The 21,189-nt window shown below is 39.8% G+C and overlaps 1 protein-coding gene across 2 annotated transcripts in view; it reads right to left on the bottom strand.

Moving 5' to 3' along the window:
• PRKD3 (protein kinase D3) overlaps positions 1-21,189 on the bottom strand; it is a 109,971-nt gene that overhangs the window by 80,145 nt on the left and 8,637 nt on the right. The window lies entirely within an intron of this gene.

The raw sequence follows: 21,189 nt of genomic DNA, 5'->3' as shown, positions 1-21,189 counted from the left end.
TAATTCATGGTTTCTTAACCTTAGAATTATTAACACTTAGGGCCAGACCATTCTTTGTTGTTGGGTGGCTGTTCTGTATGTTATGGTAGCATTCCTGCCCTTTCTCCACCAAATACCAGTACCATCACATAACCTCTCAAATGTCCCCTTGGGGGGTCAAAATCTCTCTCGATGAGAATCATAACTTGATCTTAAACATTAAATTTAGACACCAACACTGTAATATTTACTAATAAAACAGTACAAGTCCTAATCCAATTCTCATATGGAATGGGAAAGAGTTCACTGGCATCCCCAGGGAGTAACTGAATAATTCCAGAGCATTCTAAAGGAATGTGGCCATTTTCACAATCCCAGGAAGAAAAAGCTCTATTAACTAATTATCTGGCAATCTAAACTAGTGGGAACAAATTGGGCACAACTAAGGCACTGATACACGAAACACGAAGGAAAAGAATATTGCTACTTATCTGCTCACTTCTTTTTTCATAAATCATTTTATCAATAAAAGTAATTCCACCAAAAATTATTTACAGCACCAAGTTTTCAGTAGTAAAAGTAGGTAAAATGTGTCCTGCAACAAAAGCTTACTGCTTGTTAGGCATTTCTGATGATATGTAAAAATAAGGCAGCACCAGTCTCAATGTATCATAAATGTTGGAAGAATTTCAAAGCTTAGAAAAAAGGAAGCTAAGTTATGGTTTGTGCCAAGAACAACAAAAGAAACTCCACCCCACTCCACCCTGGGGATGTGTCATGAAATCAGATGAAACTCTTTTGGTCATATTCAATTTTCAAGCAAAGCTCAACTAAAAATGATTTGTTAACTGGAGATTTTCTTTGGGGAGAAAAAAAACTCAGTGTGTATGTTTTATATTATTTGTGTTAGAATTTGATTGTTTTTAACTCATAAGCCTTGAATCATTCATTTTTCTCTGTTTCTGTATGATCTGATCATACTTTCCCTTATACTGAGAATACTGGCTTCATTTTTCCCTAATTGAATGCATGATACCTAATCTATATTTTTTAAAACTATTCCGAACAGCTTGCTTACTAATATATTTAATCTTTTGGTGAAATATATTTTGTATCATTTAAACATATATTTATTAAGACCACAGTGTGTTTTTCCTACCAAAACATGAGCTCTTTATAGAAGATGCTAATTTTCCATAATGCTTGCTGTAATAGTTCACCAATCTTATTTCTGCTTTTATATACTGATAGGTAATAATGGTAAGCCATTCTTTTCCCTTGTGTTTCTTTTACTTATCTGAAATTAATCTATCCCACACTTCAGGAATTTGATAATCAATTTAATGTCATAATAACTTTTGTGTTTTCATAATATCTAGCCTTTAATTACTCTGAAATTTATCTTAGTGTCAGGTATTAAGTCAATGTCTATGTTAATACCCATTCAATTGCTTAAAACTTTTTTCTAAACTCTGTTTCTTCGGCGAGAATGATTCCTTTTTATTCTCATGCATTGTTTGGCATATTCCTAAAACGTATGATGTCCTGTCTACTCCTGTTACAGTAGTAAGTAATTGCAATTATTGTAGCTTCTTTCTTCTCCCCTCTCTTATTTCCCGATTTTAAAAGTATGCTTTTGACTATTTTTTCTCCCAGATACAGTTTAGAGTAACATGTTCAATGTAAAAAGAATCCTGGTAAGATCTTTAATGGAAAGGATAATTTCAGAAAAATTTTACATACTCTCATTCTTCCTATTTCAGGAACATGATAAGTCATATTAACTTTAACCTTTCAAAAATATTTCAAAAGGTTTTAAGCTTTATTTACATTTGTGTTTATCTATTTCTTAAGGTAACTAGCACTACTTTTTTCCTAATGGAAATATTTATGTACTCTAGTTTTAGTTTTCCCGTTAAACATCATTTAACTGTCCTTTCCCTTTATAGTTCTATAGGTTCTTTCTGGAAAGGAAAATCTTGATTCTGTTTTATTTGGTATAACAGTCTAAGAGTACAGAAATACAGGAAATTGTGCTTATTAACAACAGTAATTACCTGACTTAAATCAATTGAGCTCTAAATTGTATAATTTTGAAATCACATACAATCATTATCTAAAGAAACACATATATCCTGAGGAAAATAATATACCACACTATAATATTCTGTTAAGATTTATTTATTTATTTGAGAGATAGAGTTACAAAGAGAGAGAGAGGGAGAGATAGAGAGAGAGATCTTCCACCTGCTGGTTCACTCCTCAAATGGCTGCAATGGCCTGAGCTGGGCCAATCTGCAGCCAGGAGCCAAGAGCTTCTTCCGGGTCTCCTATGTGAGTGCAGGGGCCCAAACATATGGGCCATCTTCTACTGCTTTCCCATGCCACAGCAGAGAACTGGATCAGAAGTGGAGCAGCTAAGAATTGAACCAGTGTTCATATGGGATGTCTGCACTGCAGGCAGTGGCTTTACCCACTTTGCCAAAGTGCAGGCCCCAATACTATAATGTTCTAATACAGAAATCACAGGTTTTCACATGCATTGAATAAATCAAAGAATCATTGCATCATTCATTTCCAATTTTTGGCATTAAAAAGAACATTCACAGGGGCTGGCGTGGTGGCGAAGCAGATTAAGCCTCCACCTGCAGTGTCAGCATTCCATATGGGCACGGGTTCAAGACCTGGCTGCTCCACTTCCGATCCAGCTCCCTGCGAATACACCTGGGAAAGCAGCAGAGGACAGCCCAAGTGCTTGGGACCCTGCACCTACGTGGGTACAGGATGGAGCTCCTGGCTTCTGCCTGGCCCAGCCCTGGCTGGTGCAGCCATCTGGGGAGTGAACCAGCAGATGGAAGACAACCCCCCCCCACTCTGACTTTCAAATAAATAAATAAATAAATCTTAAAAAAAAAAGAACATTCACAGAACTAAGAGAAAATTGTGAATAATTTACTCAAATGGGTCAAGGAGGGAATAAAAGTTGTCTTTTACACAGAACATACTTTGACTTATGTATATATTCCATAAAGCACAAAAGCAAAAGATAACATAAACTTAACTAGTAGTAGCATTCAATCACTTTGTAAATCACAAATTCTCATATAGTACAGTGGTTGAGGTTTTTGTGGTCCCAGTTTTGATACCGCTAAGATCAGATAAATAAATAATATTACTGATAAGCTAACACTTATTGTGTGATTATTAAGTACTAGGAAATAGGTTAAGCATTTTAGCAAAAAAATACACATATATGTACAAATACAAAAGCATGATAAAGGAGTACTATTTTTAAGCTCATTTTTCAGATAAGAAGCCAAGTATATACCACTAATAAGTATAAAGAGAAACCCATTTGTCTGTGACCCCAACCCAAAACTCATGTTTTTAATTACAACATTATCCTAGTTCTTATGAATTCCTTCTTTTATTCAAAGAAATATTAGTTGAGTACCCACTGTGGCCACATCTGGCCTCACAGAGCAGTTATATTCAAGTAAAAGGAAAATTACAATTAGTATGATGAATGTTAAAATACAATGGGGTGGACAAGATGCTAGCACCTACAGAGACAGTAACTTGCTGGAGGTCTAAGCAGAAGATGTGGCACTCAAAGAGTCTTCAAACCCGAGGAACTGTAGGCATAAAGCCCAGCTAAGAGACAGACTGTGGCATATTTGAAGCTTAAGAAAGCAATCTGGACCCAAGATTTGCCTTTAAGAGTAATCAGCGTATTTTGTTAGTCTTGCAACAACACACAGGTAGTTACATATTTCTGTCACCTTCCCATTGCTAACAAATGTTTGCCTAACAAATGCTCACCTAGCTAATTGCAAAGGGAGTAAGAAGGACAGAAATCATAGAATTTCTAGTTCTAGATCACATTGCATTTAGAGCACTACGAGAAAGCAGAATCATAAAGCTTTATTCATTTGACCCTGAAAAAGGGAATCCCTGTGCGCACAGACTGGTTTTTTCTGCTCTCTCACTAGACTACCAAAGATATTAAAGGCAGTCTTGCTTTAGGCATGCTACATATGAAGATATTCTGTAGAAGAAAGGCACTGTACCAGAAGCTGAGGTTTACTTCCCCAGGTAAAATATTACAGATGGTGATGGCAAAAGCAAAAACTATTGTTTAAAATAAGTCTTTATACCTGTTGATTACCAATGAGCTAATAGCTCTCCTTTCTTGAATCATTTTATTATTCTGTGCCTGTTTCAGGTTATAATCTACATTTTATTACGGTAATAAAACATTCACTCATCTCCATTTTTAAAGAATACACCACTAAGGCAGAGAATTTGACTTTCATATTAGGAGCCTGTGATAGGACAAAAAAAGTACTATAAATATTCGTTCAACTAAGCAAAGATATATACATAATGGCACCTAGGTAAGGGATAATTAGCTCTCTGCAGACTGCCAAACAGGAAAGAAATCACTAGCATTTGTTTATTTAATCTAGAATTTTCAACTATCATGTTAACCTATGATCAGATATAGACTTCACTGAATTTCTTAATTACAAGATTATTTTAAAATAAATTATTACATCTTCAGTATGTGGAAAACAATGAAATGATAAGATCATACACCAAAATATACAACTTAACTGTTTGAAAAAAGATCATTTATTTGGCCTTCAAAAAACCTATCAATTTCCATTGGACCAGAGGTTATAATCTCTGGCTGCTAATTAGAAGTATAAGAACAGGTCCTAAACAGACTCTCTACTCCCAGAGATCCTTTTACTATAATTGGCTTGGGAAGGATTTGCTTAAGTTTACAGATTATTCACTGGTACAGTACCAGCTGAAAACCACTGTTACAAATCAAGTCACATTAAATTGTACAAAACCTTGGAACCACATGCATGGAGTTTGTAAACATTTAACAATCATGATTCCTTACAATGTGGTCTACAGTAAAAAAGATTTTTGAAAATTATTCCACTTTTTCATAAATATTCCAACAACTCTATTTACAAAAATAAATGGTGGGCCAGACTTAGTCTATGGATGTAGAGATTGTTGACCCCCGTGCTAATGCAACTGCTGAAAGAAAATTTTAATGCGTTTAAGATAAACCAGCAGTGGAGATGAAATTATAGAACATGCTCATTTTAAAAGAAGGAGGAAAAGAACCCAAGAACAAAAGCGAGAAATAGCAAGCAAACAGCAAGACAATTCAGACATCCCTCAATGTATAATAAGGCTATATCCCAATAAACCCACCATAAATTGAAAATACGGTCATTTGAAAATGCATTTAGCAGACCTAACCTACCAAATATCTTAGTACAGCAACACAGTACACTATAGCGTGTCAGTTGTTTACCCTGGTGACTACATGGCTGACTGGAAACTGTGGCTCACTTACTGCCCAGCATGAGAAGGTTTCATACCACATATCACTAGCCCAATAAAAGATAAAAATTAAAAATTTAGAGTGTTTACTGAGTATGCATTGCTTTCACACTGTTAGAAAGTTGAAAAAAAATCTAAGTCAAGCGATTCATTAGAGGAGACTGTCTATTTAAATGCATCTATAATGAGAACAGCATTTGAAAGAAAGAACTTAGAAAAATATGATCTAATTATACTAGATACAGTCTACAATATTCCCACTTTACATATGAAAACCCAAAGTGATTATACGTAAAACATGTGATAACACAATGCAACATTAACTGGAGGAGAGGATGAGAGGGATGTGATCACACCAACAGAGGTGACTATCTCCACTTCTGTTAACAAAAGGAGATCTACTATGTCCAACTTGGGTGTTACCGTGGACACTCACCCCACCCTGGAGCACTGACCAGAGCTCCCTGGCACACCCAGCACATATCTCTGGGCAGACATTTTACTAAGCCACAGAGGCATAGCTTAAAGATAAAAGCCATCAGAGGAAAAAGAAAAAAAAAAAAAAAAACAGAAGTATCTGTAAAATGCCTAAATATAAATACAGAAATTGAAGACAAGAATAAGAAAGACAACATGACCTCCCCCTACCCCACCAAGAAGGCAACATTTCAATAGAGCGAGGATGAAGAGACTGATGAAATGCCAGGAATGTAATTCAAAAGATTAATCATAGAATTACTCAAAACAATCAGAAGGAAATCCAGGAATTAAAGAAATCCATACATGACATGATTGAAAATTCTTCCCATTAAATTGAGATTTTAAAGAGAAACTAAAATGAAATGTTAGAAATGAAGAGTTCAATAGATCAAATAAAAAATGCAGTGGAAAGCCTTAACAGACTTGATGAGGCAGAAGAAAGAATATCTGAACTAGAAGACAAATCTTTCAAAATCTTTGTCAGACCAAAACAAAAAAAAGAAATTAGAAAATTTAAAAATAGTGTTGGAGTTTTGGAGTTTTATGAGATACTAGAAAATGATCTATCATATGGGTCTTATGAGTTCCAGAAGATGTGGAAAGAGAGTGGACTAGAAGGCCTATTTAAAAAATACTTACAGGCACTGTGGCACAGGTAAAAGCCCTGGCCTGAAGCACCGGCATCCCATATGGGCACTGGGTCTAGTCCCTGCTGCTCCTCTTCTGATCCAGCCCCCTGCTCTGGCCTGGGAAAGCAGTAGAAGAAAGGCCCAAGTCCTTGGGCACCTGCATCCGCATGGAAGACCTGGAAGAAGCTCCTGGTTCCTGGCTTCGGATCGGGGCAGCTCCAGCCATTGTGATCAATTGGAGAGTGAACCAGTGGATGGAAGACCTCTCTCTCTGTCTCTACCTCTCTCTGTAACTCTTTCAATTAAAAATATCTTAAAAAAAATAATAATTACAGAAAACTGCCCCAATTCGGAGAAAGAAAGGGACGTCCAAGTACAGGAAGCATAAGGAACTCTGAATAGATATGACCAGAAAAGATCTCTACCATGACACATTGTAGTCAAACTTTGAACAGTAAACATAAAGACTCTAAAATGTTCACAAGAGAAAGGCCAGATAACTTTCAGAGGATCTCCATAAGACTCACAGCTGATTTCTCATTAGAAATTGTACTAAGCTAGGAGAAAAATGGAGACATAGTTCAAATCTTAAGAAAAAAAACGTAGGGGCCAACGCTGTGGTGCAGCGGGTTAAAGCCCTGGCCTGAGGCGCCAGCATCCCATATGGACGCTGGTTCTAGTTCCGGCTGCTCCTCTTCCGATCCAGCTTTCCGCTATGGCTTGGGATAGCATTAGAAGATGGCCCAAGTCCTTGGGCCCCTGCACCCATGTGGGAGACCTGGAAGAAGCTCCTGGCTCTGGCTGGCTTTGGATTGGCACAGCTCCAGCCGTTGCGGCCATCTGGGGAGTGAACTAGCGGATGGAAGACCTCTCTCTCTATCTCTACCTCTCTATGTAACACTGTCTTTCAAATAAATAAAAATAAATCTTTAAAAAATTTTCTATAAAAAAAAGAAAAAAAAAATATCAACCCAGAACATTGTACCCTGCAAAGCTCTCATTTGTGAGTGAAGGTGAAATAACTTCCATAACAAACAGAAATTGAAAGAAATGTCAATACCCATCCAGCCCTGCAAAAGATGCCTAAGGATGTGCTACACACAGAAACACAGAAAAAGAAAGTCATCATTATGAAAGAATGTGAAAGCAGAAACTCTCCCAGTAAAAGCTCAAAGGAAACCTAAAGTAAACAATAGGAATATTTATGGCAAAATGGCAGGGCCAAGCTGTTACTTAACAGTAACCTTGAATGTAAATTGCTTCAACTCTCTAGTTAAAAGATACAGGCTGGCTGAATGGAGTAAAAGCCAAAATCCATCTATTTGTTGCCAACAAGAAACACATCTCACCAACAAAGATACACACAGACTAAAAGTGAAAGGATGGAAAAAAAGATATTCCATGCTAATGGAAAGAAAAAAAGGCAGCTGTAGCCATCCTAATATCAGACAAAATAGACTTTAACACAAAAACTGTTCAAAGAGATGAAGAAGGGCACTATGTATTAAGGGATCAATTCAACAGGAAGATATGACTATAATAAATGTATATGTACCTAATTACAGGGTAGCTGGCTATTTAAAATAAATTTAATGGATCTAAATGGAGACAAAGACTTCAATATAATAGTAACGGGGGACTTCAACACCCTATTTTCATCAATGGTCAGATCACCTAGACAGAAAATCAACAAATAAACAGAGCTAATTGATGCTATGGACCAAATGGACCTGATATCTACAGAACTTTTCACCCTACAGTTGCAAAATATACATTCTTCTCATCTGTGCATGGAACCTTCTCTAGGATAGACTCTATTGCTAGGCCATACAGCAAGTCTCATCAAATTCAAAAAAATACCATGCATCTTCTCTGACCATAATGGAATGAAGCTGGAAATCAACAATTCAAGTATCTCTAGATCATATGCAAACACACAGAGACTGAACATCGTGCTCCTGAATGAACAGTGGATCATAAAAGAAATTAAAACAGAAATCCAACCATTTCTGGAAATGAACAAAGATGACAACAGATGTTAAAACTTATGGACTATAGCAAAAACAGTGTTAAGAGCTAAATTTATAGCAATCAGTGCCTACATGAAAGAATTGGAAAGGTACCAAATAATGAGCTATCAATGCATCCCAAGGACCCAGAAAAACAACAAACCAAACCCCAAATTAGTAGGAAAAAAGACATAATTAAAATTAGAGAATAAACAAAATTGAAACAACAACAAAAAAGCAATACTAAACATCAGTGAAATGAAGAACTGGTTTTATGAGAAAATAAACAAAATTGATACACTATTGGCACAAAAAATAAAAAAAGGGAGAGACTCAAATCAATAAAATCAGAGGCAAAAAAGGAAATCCAACATATAACACAGAAATAAAAAGAATCATCAGGAATTAATACAAAGAGCCCTATGCCAACAAACAGGAAAAAAAAAAAATGGAGAGAATCCTGGATACATACAATTTACCAAAATTGAGTCATGATGACACAGAAAACCTAAACAGACCAATAATTAAGTCACAGACTGAATTAATAATAAATACCCTCCCAACAAAGAAAACCCAGGACAGGATGGCTTCAATGTTGAATTCTACCAGATATTTAAATAAGAACTAATTCCAATTCTTCTCAAGCTATTCAAAACAATTGAAAGGGAAGAAATCCTCCCAAACTTCTATGAAGCCTATATTGCCTTAATTCCTAAACCTGAAAAAGATGCAACAGAGAAAGAGAACTACAGACCAATATCCCTGATGAACATAGATGCAAAAATCCTCAACAAATTACTCAAATCCAACAATGTATCAGAAAGATCATTCACACAGACCAAGCAGGATGGGATCAGAAGTATCACTATATTCCTGGATCTGTATATATGGAATACATGAAACTTGTACAACTTAAATTACCTTTTAGGTAGGGTAATTTAAGTTGTACAAGTTTCAGGTACAACTTGTACAACTTAAATTACCTTTTAAAAATTAAAAAATAAAAAAATATTTTCCAATATAAAACAAAAAAAAAAGACACCTAATTGAATTAATAAATGGCTTCAGCAGATCACAGGACACAAAATGAGTTTTAAAAAGTATGGCGCCGGCGCCGTGGCTCACTAGGCTAATCCTCCGCCTAGCGGCACCGGCACACCGGGTTCTAGTCCCGGTCGGGGCGCCGGATTCTGTCCCGGTTGCCCCTCTTCCAGGCCAGCCCTCTGCTGTGGCCAGGGAGTGCAGTGGAGGATGGCCCAGGTGCTTGGGCCCTGCACCCCATGGGAGACCAGGAAAAGCACCTGGCTCCTGGCTCCTGCCATCGGATCAGCGCGGTGCGCCGGCAGCAGCGCGCCGGCCGCGGCGGCCATTGGAGGGTGAACCAACGGCAAAGGAAGACCTTTCTCTCTGTCTCTCTCTCTCACTGTCCACTCTGCCTGTCAAAAAAAAAAAAAAAAAAAAGTATATATACTAGGCCGGAGCCTCAGCTCACTAGGCTAATCCTCTGCCTTGCGGCGCCGGCACACTGGGTTCTAGTCTTGGTCAGGGTGCCGGACTCTGTCCCAGTTGCCCCTCTTCCAGGCCAGCTCTCTGCTGTGGCCTGGGTGGCCATTGGAGGGTGAACCAACGGCAAAGGAAGACCTTTCTGTCTCTCTCTCTCACTGTCCACTCTGCCTGTCAAAAAAAAAAAAAAAAAAAAAAAAAAAAAAAAAATAAAAAAAAAAAAGTATATATACTAGATGGGGCCAGCATTGTGGCATAGCAGGTAAAGCCGCCACCTACAGTGTTGGCCCCCCATATGGGCGCCAGTTTGAGTCCTGGCTGCTCCACTTACAATCCAGCTCTCTGCTATTGCCTGGGAAAGCAGTAGAAGATGGCTCAAGTCCTTGGGTCCCAGCACCTGCATGGGAGACCTGGAAGAAGCTCCTAGCTTCTGGCTTCGGGCCGGTGCAGCTCCAGCCATTGCAGTCATCTGGAGTGTGAACTCAGTGGATGGAAGTCCTCTCTCCCTCCCTCCCTTTCTCTCTGCCTCTGCTTCTCTGTAACTCTGCCTTTCAAATAAATAAATCTTTTTTTTTTTAAAGTATATGTACTAAAAAGGTAGAATTAGAAATTGAAATTTATTTTTTTAAGGATTTATTTATTTGAAAGGTCGAGTCACAGAGAAGGAGAGACAGAAAGAGATCTTACACCTGCTGGTTCACTCCCCAAATGGCTACAACAGGTGGGACTAGGCTGGGCTGAAGCTATGAGCCAGTAACTTCTTCCAGGTCTTCCACATGGGTGAACAGGCCCAAGTACTTGGGTCATCTTCCTCTGCTTTCCCAGGCATTAGCAGGGAGCTGTCTCAGAAGTGGATGAATCAAGACTCAAACCAGCATCCCAGGTGGTAGCTTAACTTGCTATGTCACAATGCTGGTCCCAGAAATTGAAATTTAAATAATTTATAATACCATCAAAAACATGAAATACTGAATTATATGAAGTACAAAGTTCCAGGAGCCTTTTCTTTTTTGTAAAATTGGTAAACTGATTCTAAGAATTACATGGCTAAAATTATTTTGATAAAAAGGACAAAGATGAAGACTTAGGCACCTGAATTCATGTCTTTTTAAAATTAATTCAGGATAATGTGGGATTGGCATAAGGATATATAGCTTAATGAAGCAGAACAGTGTTCAGAAACAGACCAAAGTCTATATGTCAATTCACTGACAACAAAAGTACTAAAGTAATCCAATGAGGGAAAAACAGCATTTTGAACAAATTGTCCTAAAAACACTTTTGAGTTTCACACATAAAGAAATGGACCTTGACCCTTACTTCACAACATATACAAAAAATAATCTGAAACCGATTATAGTGAATTGAACTGTGTCCTCCCCATCCTTTCTCTTACCTCCCCACCCTCTCTGTAACCACCCCACCACCAAAGATACTGTGAATAGGTGCTGCAAGGAACATGGGGGTGTCAACAGCTCAGCTCTCAGCACACTGACCTCAAATCTTTCAAGTAAAGACCCAATAAATTAAGATCAGGTCATTACAGTGGGCTCTAACCCAGTATGACTGTGCCCTTATAAATAGGGAAAATTTACATATACAGACAGACATACATAAAGGCAGGACAATGTGAAAACAGGGAGAACATGGTCAAAAAGTCAAGGAATGCCTGAGGCTACCAGTAGCTAGGAAAGACACTTAGAACAGATTCTCTCTCACAAGAACATCCCTGCCAAAACCTTGATCTTAGATGTCTAGTCTCTAGAACTGCAAGAAGACAAACTCCTATTGTTTAAGTCATATGATTTATTGTGGCAGTTCACAGATATAAAAGGTAAGAGCCGAAATTATGAAACTTCCAAAACAAAACATGGAGTGAAATCTTTGTTATCTTCATTTAGGAAAAGATTTTAGATATGACACAAAAGTACCATCCATAAAAAAAATTACATTGGATTATATCAAAATCACAAAGTGTCATTCCAAAAGACACTTAGGAAAATGAAATCATATACTAGAAGAAAATAATATATGATAAGAACTTATATGCACAACGAAGGGAACAATTAACTTAGTTAAGAGAGAGCCTAAGGAGAGCAGCTCTGCAGTGTAACAAGTAAAGCTGCCACCTGCAGTGTCGGCATCCCATAAAGGTGCCAGTTCGAGTCCCGGCTGCTCCTCTTCCAATCCAGCTCTCTGCTGTGGCCTGGGAAAGCAGAAGAAGATGGCCCAAGTCCTTGGGCCCCTGTACCCCCGTGGGAGACCTAGAAGAAGCTCCTGGCTCCTGGCTTTAGATCAGCCTACTTCCAGCCAATGTGGCCATTTGGGGAATGAACCAGTGGATAGAAGACTCTCTGCCTTTCAAATAAATAATTAAATCTCTGGGAAAAAAAAAAAAAAAAAAAAAAAAAGGCAAGGTAGAAGAAGTTCCTAGCTCCTGGCTTCAGATTTGGCCCAGTTCCAGCCGTTGCAGCCATCTGGGGAGTGATCCAGCAGATGGAAGACTCTCTGTCCTTACCTCTCTGTAACTCTGCCTTTCAAATAAATAAATAAATCTTTAAAAAGAAAATGGGCAAGAACCTGAACAAACATTTCTCAAAAGATGATATACAAATGTCAAACAGATGAAATGACAAAAGTTGCTCAACATCACTTATCATTAAGGAGATCCAAATTAAAACACTTGTTAGAATGGTTATTATTGCTTCTTAGTCTTTTGGCTAAGATCAAGTGTAGAATGGTTATTATCAACAAGATTAAAGGTAAGTGTCAGCAAGGATATGAATAAAAGGAACCCCTTGTTAACAGTTTTGGTGGGAATGTAAACTAGTATAGCCATTAAAGGAGTATGGAGGATGCAGCAATTTCTCTACTGGTTATTTATATGAAAGATCTGAAACCAGTACGTTAAAGAGGTATTTATATTCCCATGTTCACTGTAGCTGCTACTAACAACAGCCAGGTTATGGAATAAACTTGAACCGGTGCCCTTATGGGATGCTGGTGCTGTAGGCAGCGGCTGTACTGGCTACACCAAAGCGCCAGCCCTCTTTACTTTTTTTTTTGGATTTTCCATTTTGGTCAAAGTAACCACACATCCAGTCACTCTGACTGGTTATCTTTAACCTTTTGCTCTTCTCTTATACTCAACAGGATATCAAGTTTTACCAACTGTACTTTTCTAATCCACTTTGAATATGTCAGCACTTTTTTTTGGGGGGGGGGGACAGGCAGAGTTAGAGAGAGAGAGAGAGAGAGAGAAAGGTCTTCCTTTTCTGTTGGTTCACCCCCCAAATGGCCGCAAGGGCTGGAGCTATGCTGATCTGAAGCCCCAGGAGCCAGGTGCCTCTTCCTGGTCTCCCGTGCGGGTGCAGGGGCCCAAGCACTTGGGCCATCCTCCACTGCCTTCCTGGGCCACAGCAGAGAGCTGGACTGGAAGAGGAGCAACCAGGACAGAATCCGGCGCCCCAACCAGGGGTTGGCGCCACAGGTGGAGGGGTGCTGGCGCCACAGGCGGAGGACCAAGTGAGCCGCGGTACCAGCCTGTCATCACTTCTCAACTTCCTCAGTTCAGGTCTTCACTACAATGGCTTCATAGCTAACCTCCCTACTTTATCTCATGTTCTGCTGCCATATTTAATAATTAAACTTTACAAAACAGATCTGATCATCTCACTATGCTACACAAAGCCCTTAGTTAAATCTCTACTCTTGGGAAAATCAAGTGTGAAACTTCTCTGGCGTAGGGAAGTAGGTATGGTACAGTTTTTGAGTTAAGACAGACCTGTGGGGGCTGGCACTGTGGCACAGCAGGTAAAGCCGCTGCCTGTAGTGCTGGCAACCCATACGGGTGCCAGTTCGAGTCCCCACTGCTCCACTTCCAATTCAGCTCTCTGTTATGGCCTGGGAAAGCAGTAGAAGATGGCCCAAGTCCTTGGACCCCTGTACCCCTGTGGGAGACCCAGAAGAACCAGATCAGTGCAGCTCCTATGGCTGCCGCCACCGGAGAATGAACCAGTAGATGGAAGACCTCTCTCTGTCTCTGCCTCTGCCTCTCTGTCACTCTTTCAAATAAAATAGATAAATCTTTAAAAAAAAAAAAAAAAAAGATCTGTGTTTGAAACCTGACATTCAGCAAATCATTTAAATATCTCTGAAGTCAGTTTCCTCTTTTATTGAAAGTAGGTTCCATCACCTACACCCTTTCAGCTCAGTGTGTTCTATGACAACGGAGCATCCACATCACCTAGAAGTGCCTAAGAAATGCACACTCACTCCAAACCTCCTGATTAAAAAGCTACCTTTTAGTAAAAGTCCCACTTGATTCACATGCATGTTAAAGTTTGAGAAGTTCCACAGACCGGTGTGAGGATTAAGTTATCCTTTCACCCTCTTCCATATCTTTGCTCATCCTGATTTTTCTGCCTAAAATGTACTTCTCATATCCCATTTATTTAAATCTTGCCCATTTATTTTAACCAGGTAAATGTTTCTTTCTTTCTTTCTTTTTTTATTTGACAGGTAGAGCTAGACAGTGAAGAGAGAAAGGTCTTCCTTTCATTGGTTCACTCCCCAAATGGCTGCTATGGCCGGCATGCTGCGCCGATCCGAAGCCAGGTGCTTTCTCCTGGTCTCCCATGAGGGTGCAGGGCCCAAGCACTTGGGCCATCTTCCACTACCTTCCCGGGCCACAGTAGAGAGCTGGACTGGAAGAGGGGCAGCCGGGACTAGAACCTGGTACCCATACGGGATGTGGGCATCGCAGGCAGAGGATTAACCAAGTGAGCCACAGCACCGGCCCCTACTTTCTGTTTCAAGCCTTCCACATTCTTCATCAACCTGAGAAGAGAACTTTTTATATTAACCTCACTTGCAACTCATCATGTTTCATATTGGTGACAAACTTGTTTCTCTTAGTAGAATACAAGCTTTTAAAGCTTGCACTATGTCTACTCCCTAATATCTATCTCCTAAAATTTACCCAGTGCCATGCCCTATCCTTAGAAGGTTTTAGATAAATACATGAATTGACTAACAATAGAAATAAAAAGGGCAAGTGTGTCCACGGAGTCAGTTCATTTAAAAAATCATAAAAAGAAGTGTTAGGCCAGCGCTGCGGCTCAGTAGGCTAATCCTCCGCCTGGCGGCGCCGGCACACCGGGTTCTAGTCCCGGTCGGTGCACCGGATTCTGTCCCGGTTGCCCCTCTTCCAGGCCAGCTCTCTGCTGTGGCCCGGGAGTGCAGTGGAGGATGGCCCAAGCTTGGGCCCTGCACCCCATGGGAGACCAGGATAAGTACCTGGCTCCTGCCATCGGATCAGTGTGCCGCAGAGCACCGGCCGCAGCGGCCATTGGAGGTTGAACCAACGGCAAAGGAAGACCTTTCTCTCTGTCTCTCTCTCTCACTGTCCATTCTGCCTGTCAAAAAAAAAAAAAAAAAAAAAGTGTTAAATACCAGTAAAGCATTTAGAGTTTTAAAAGTCACTTCTTATGAAGAATAAATGGAATCATTTAACTAGTTATAGCATGGTTCAAAGCACTCATGGGCAGTTGGCTTAAAGATAGCTGCTAGGGATATATATATATATATATTTTTTTTTTTTTTTTTTCATCCAGTTTATGCCTTCTAACTCCCTCTGCAAAGAAACTAGAATTTCTCTTTCCCCCAAAGCAGACACAGAAACTCTAATCTTGCCCCACTTTTCTGTCCTGGAGCTGACCATAAAGGAATTTTTTGACCTACCTTGTCTGACAGGTCATAACACCCCCCATTTCAAAAGAGGTCCTGTCCTGTATCCTAGAGCAAAAAATACTACGCAGAGGGGCCAAGAAGAACCTGAATACACAGGCCTTGCTGGGTTTCCCCACTCGGGTTATTAGCATTAGATCAAATTTTTGTTGTCCAACCAACATGGCTGTCCATGCCTCAATCATGCCTATGCAATAAAGTCTCCATAAAAACCCAAAGAGGACAGGGTTCAGAGAGCTGCTGGATAGCTGAATTGAATACATGGTATTTTCTGAAAGGTTACACTTGAAGAGGGCAAGGAAGCTCTGCACCCTTCCTCCCCACCCCAACAATTCATCTTCTCCATCTCTTCATCTGTATCCTAGGTATAATTTTGTATCCTTTGTATAATAAACCAATAAATGTAAGCAAATATCTCCCTAAGTCTTTTTTTTTTTTTTTTTTAACATGCAGAGTGGACAGTGAGAGAGAGAGAGACAGAGAGAAAGGTCTTCCTTTGCCGTTGGTTCACCCTCCAATGGCTGTCGCGGCCGGCGCACCACACTGATCCGATGGTAGGAGCCAGGTGCTTCTCCTGGTCTCCCATGGGGTGCAGGGCCCAAGCACTTGGGCCATCCTCCACTGCACTCCCGGGCCACAGCAGAGAGCTGGCCTGAAAGAGGGGCAACCGGGACAGAATCCGGCGCCCCAACCGGGACTAGAACCCAGTGTGCCGGTGCCACTAGGCGGAGGATTAGCCTACTGAGCCGCGGCGCCGGCCCTAAGTCTTTTGAGTTGCAGCAAATTAATCAAAATGGAGGGGATGTGGGAATCCCAGTTTATAGCTGGTGGGTCAAAAGCATAGTCATGACAACCTGGGGTGTGCAAATGGCATCTGGAATGAGGAGGGAACAGTGTACCGAAGTTAGCTCTTAATCTGTGGAATGTACTACTGCCTCCAGGTAGACAGTGTCCAAACAGAATTGAAAAAGGATACTGAACTGATCTCTGTTGCCTAATTGCTTGCTTTATCTGGTTTCAGAAGCAGCCTGCATTATAAGTTTATGTTTGCATTTGTTTTTCCTTCTATATCCACAGAACTGTATTCTGTAGTTACTGACTGTACTGTATCCTTACCTGGAAGGCAATTTACAAATAAGCAATGCTTGGTATTAAAGACAGTGTAGTTAATTAGAGCATAATAGTTTAAGACATGAGCTCTGAAGTTGGACTACTAATTTTATTTCAACTTCTTACTAAATGTTAAAGACTTTGGAAAGTTACTTAATCTCTATGTGTTTCAGTTTCCTTATCTATAAATGGAAATGTTAACTGTACTCCCTTCAAACACAGTGATGTCATGAAGAATGAATTAAATATGTGTGAAGGTTGGAACAGAATTAAGTACATAACATCTTCAATACATGACAGCTATTATTATTAATGTAAGTAACCTATCTCCATTAAGAAAAAATGAGGGGGTCGTACTGTGGCTTAGCAGGTAAAGCTGCCACTTGCAACCCTGGCATCCCATATGTGCACCAGTTTGTTTCCCAGCTGCTCCACTTCTGATCCAGATCCCTGCTAACGTGCCTGGGAAAAGCAGCACAAAGCACAAGATGGCTCACATGTTTGGGCCCCTGCATCCACATGAAAGTCCAGGATGAAGCTCCTGGCCTCTAGCTTGAGCCTGGCCCAGCCCTGGACACTGTGGCCATGTGAGGAATAAACCAGCAGATGGAAGATCTCTCTCTCTGTCATTCCCTCTCTTTCTGTAACCCTTGAGGAAATAAATAAATCTTAAAAAATAAATAAATAAAATTCAAGCATTATGTTGAGAGAAGAAATCAACTTACTTTGAAAGAAAATAACCTCCCCTCCATATGACATTAAAATTACGATTTTTTAAAATAGCACTTTTCTTGAGAGGCTCAAAGTAATTTCCAAATATGTAGGTAATTATTTCAGATTTCAGGAAGTTAACCTGGAGCTGTACATGTATAAGCAATGAACACAGTAAACATTCTGCCCAAGAGAAGAGGTAAAAAGAAAAAAGCTGGTACAGTTTTTTTCACCTCCCAAGAATTGTTAGGGATTGATGAAGGCTTTCTGTAAAATTCCAGAATCTATGCTGGTTCCCTTAAGACGTAATTTCTAAAGCTGGCGCTGCGACTCAATAGGCTAATCCTCCGCCTTGCGGTGCTGGCACACCAGGTTCTAGTCCTGGTCAGGGCGCCGGATTCTGTCCCGGTTGCCCCTCTTCCAGGCCAGCTCTCTGCTGTGGCCAGGGAAGGCAGTGGAGGATGGCCCAAGTGCTTGGGCCCTGCACCCCATGGGAGACCAGGATAAGTAACTGGCTCCTGCCATTGGATCAGCACGGTGCGCGGGCCGCAGCACGTCGGCCGCGGCGGCCATTGGAGGGTGCACCAATGGCAAAGGAAGACCTTTCTCTCTCTCTCTCTGTCCACTCTGTCAAAAAAAACCCAAAAAAAAACCAAAAAAAAAAAAAAAAAAAAAAAAGACGCATTTCTAGTTAGGACTTGGAGAGGTCATCCATTTCTTGAGACTCCTTTCTCATTCATACATCTCTAGCAGTCAATATTTGGTCAAATTTAGACTAAATGATTCAGAATTTCATAGCTACAGTTATATGCTTGAAATTATCTCAACTCCATAATCTGGAAACTGCTTTAGAGAGGTAAATTCATTTGCTCAAAATCATACAGTAAATAAGTAACTGAGTTGACGTGGTACCCAGCTCAATTTTCTTTTCACTCTACTTAAACTAAGTTAGGATTCTAGCACGTGTCAAAAATAATGTGTAATATGTTTATATAATATGCATGTATGTTTTTGCCAAATACATATATTAATATTGATTCACATTCAGTTTACTATTTTATGCTGAATATATCCATAATCGGCAAATATTTGATGTGTATAAAGTTTAACTTAAGTTATTATTTTGTGAGCTATTTCCTATTTATTTCCTTGATCTCACCCTGTCTTATGGATTATAATTTTTCTTTTCTATTATACTTAATCCACTTCCCTAGGAGTTTACCCTGTTACTCAATTCTCACATTTATATTAGTAAAGTAAAACTACTTCTCAAATAATCCTCTGAATACATATAAAAAGTAAATGAGTTCATCTCAGCAAGTAAATAATAAGCAAATCAAGTTAACTGGCTTGATTAAGCCACAAACTACACAATGTATACATAGTTTAAGACAATATGAAATATTTGATAAATATAAACAACTTTTTGTTGCTGAAAATTTTGTTTTAATAAAAGAGTAAAAGAAGCTGGGGCGTTGTGGCGTAGTGGGTAGAGCTGCTGCCTGCAACATCAGCATCCCATATGGGTACCAGTCCAAGTACCAGCTGCTCCACTTCCAATCTGGCTCCCTACCATGGCCTGGGAAAAGCAGCGGAAGATGGCCCAATGGCTTGCCCCTTTGTACCTACTTGGGAGGCCAGAAAGAAGTTCCTGACTCCTGGTTTTGGTCTGGCCCTGCCTTGACTGTTGTGGCCTTCTGGGGAGTGAACCAGTAGATGGAAGATCTCTCTCTTTCTCCCTCTTTCTCTTTGTATCTCCTTTGTCTCTCTCTCTCTCTTATTTTTATTTTATTTTATTTTATTTTATTTTTTTTTTGACAGGCAAAGTTAGACAGTGAGAGAGAAAGAAAGAGACAGACAGAAAGGTCTTCCTTCCGTTGGTTCACCCCCAAGATGGCCGCTGGGGCCGGCACTGCGCCAACCCGAAGCCAGGAGCCAGGTGCTTCCACCTGGTTTCTCATGTGGGTGCAGGGCCCAAGCACTTGGGCCATCCTCCACTGCCTTCCTGGGCCACAGCAGAGAGCTATACTGGAAGAGGAGCAACCGGGACAGAACTGGAACCCCAACCGGGACTAGAACCCGGAGTGCCGGCACCGCAGGCGGAGGATTAGCCTAGTAAGCTGCGGCGCCGGCCTGTTATCTCTGCCTTTCAAATAAATAAAGTAAACCTTAAAAAAACAAAAACAGTATTAATTGAAATTTCCAAAGACTGAAAATTGAGTAGCAGATTTGCAGAAACATTTGGTTATAAATTCCTGTAGTATCATATAAAAAGGGAACACTAAAGTTACAAACCGTATTTAAGTTTAAATATTATCTTTATATAAAAGCTTACAACATCATTGCAAAAGATTTTGTGAAAAACCTTTCTGTAATGTACAATGAAAGAAACTAGAAGGAAAGATACATGGCTCTACAGATCTACAAAACTGACCTTATTCTTATTTCAGGCCCTATTTACATAAATAAATCACTGTTAAACAACACAGGAGATATGTCATTTTCACGTACTAACATTTGTGGATTGCTAAGTACTATCAGAATACAATGACAGGGCTGGTGCTGTGGCATAGCGGGTAAAGCCTCTGCCTTCAGTGCTGACATCCCCTAAGGGCATTGGTTAGGTTCCAGCAGCTCCACTTCCGATCCAGCTCATAGCTACAGTCTGGGAAAGCACTGAAAGATGGCCCAACTGCTTGAGCTCCTGCACCAACGTGGGAGACAGGGAGGATGCTCCTGGCTCCAGGCTCCAGGCTTCGAATTGGCACAGCTCTGGCCATTGCGGCCATTTGGGGAATGAAACCAACAGATGGAAAACCTCTCTGTCTCTCCCTCTGCCTGGAACTCTGCCTCTCAAATAAATAAATAAATCTTAAAAAAAAAAAAAAAGATAATGACAAACCATTAAAAACATAATTAAAACAAAAAAAGATGAAGAGTCTGAATCCACATGTTAATATCACAGAAATGATTTTTACAAACAGAAAGCTTACACATTTGTCTGAAACAAATTTGAAACACATGCTTACTCTATTAAAAATAAAATGTAACCAATTCATATAACCTATAAAAATGGCCTTATAATAAACAGAAAACATACGAGTTCATCCAGTGAGCCAAGATCAAAGACATTTAAACATTTAACTAAAGTTAAAAAAAAACTGGCAGTAGCACAGGGTGGCAGGTGGTGGATGGGAAATAAAACAAAACTAACCTGAATTCTCAAATATTTTGTCACATATTCAAAACTGATTTTACCTATTCTTTACGAAACAGAGTGTGGTCCTGTAACAACAGTTTACACAGATTCTTAACACCCTCTCTGAAAAATATGTAGGATTTACAGGGAAGGAAAGGGTATAAGATAAAGGGCAGAACCCCTAGAAAGAATGAAGTACAGACCTAGGACTTGGCTGCTGCTGTGTCCCATATCTTTTCGTTACCAGCTCAATGACTGGTGTTCTCCACCTCCTGACTTAAATGAAATTTATGTGCCCTTGACTTTGTACAGATTTTCCTATGCTTAAGAGACAAATGAAATAGCAGATTTTAAGGATGGGGTACGTGACATTTAAATCCTCTTAAATTCTGATATTTAGGTTCCTTGTCTGTAGACTTTCAAAAACGCGCTCAGAATCGAAGGATTCCTG

The sequence above is a fragment of the Oryctolagus cuniculus genome, chromosome 2 (genome assembly GCF_964237555.1).
Source record: "Oryctolagus cuniculus chromosome 2, mOryCun1.1, whole genome shotgun sequence".
In the NCBI taxonomy this organism is placed as follows: Eukaryota; Metazoa; Chordata; class Mammalia; order Lagomorpha; family Leporidae; genus Oryctolagus; species Oryctolagus cuniculus.
This window is presented reverse-complemented; position numbering and strand designations above follow the sequence as displayed.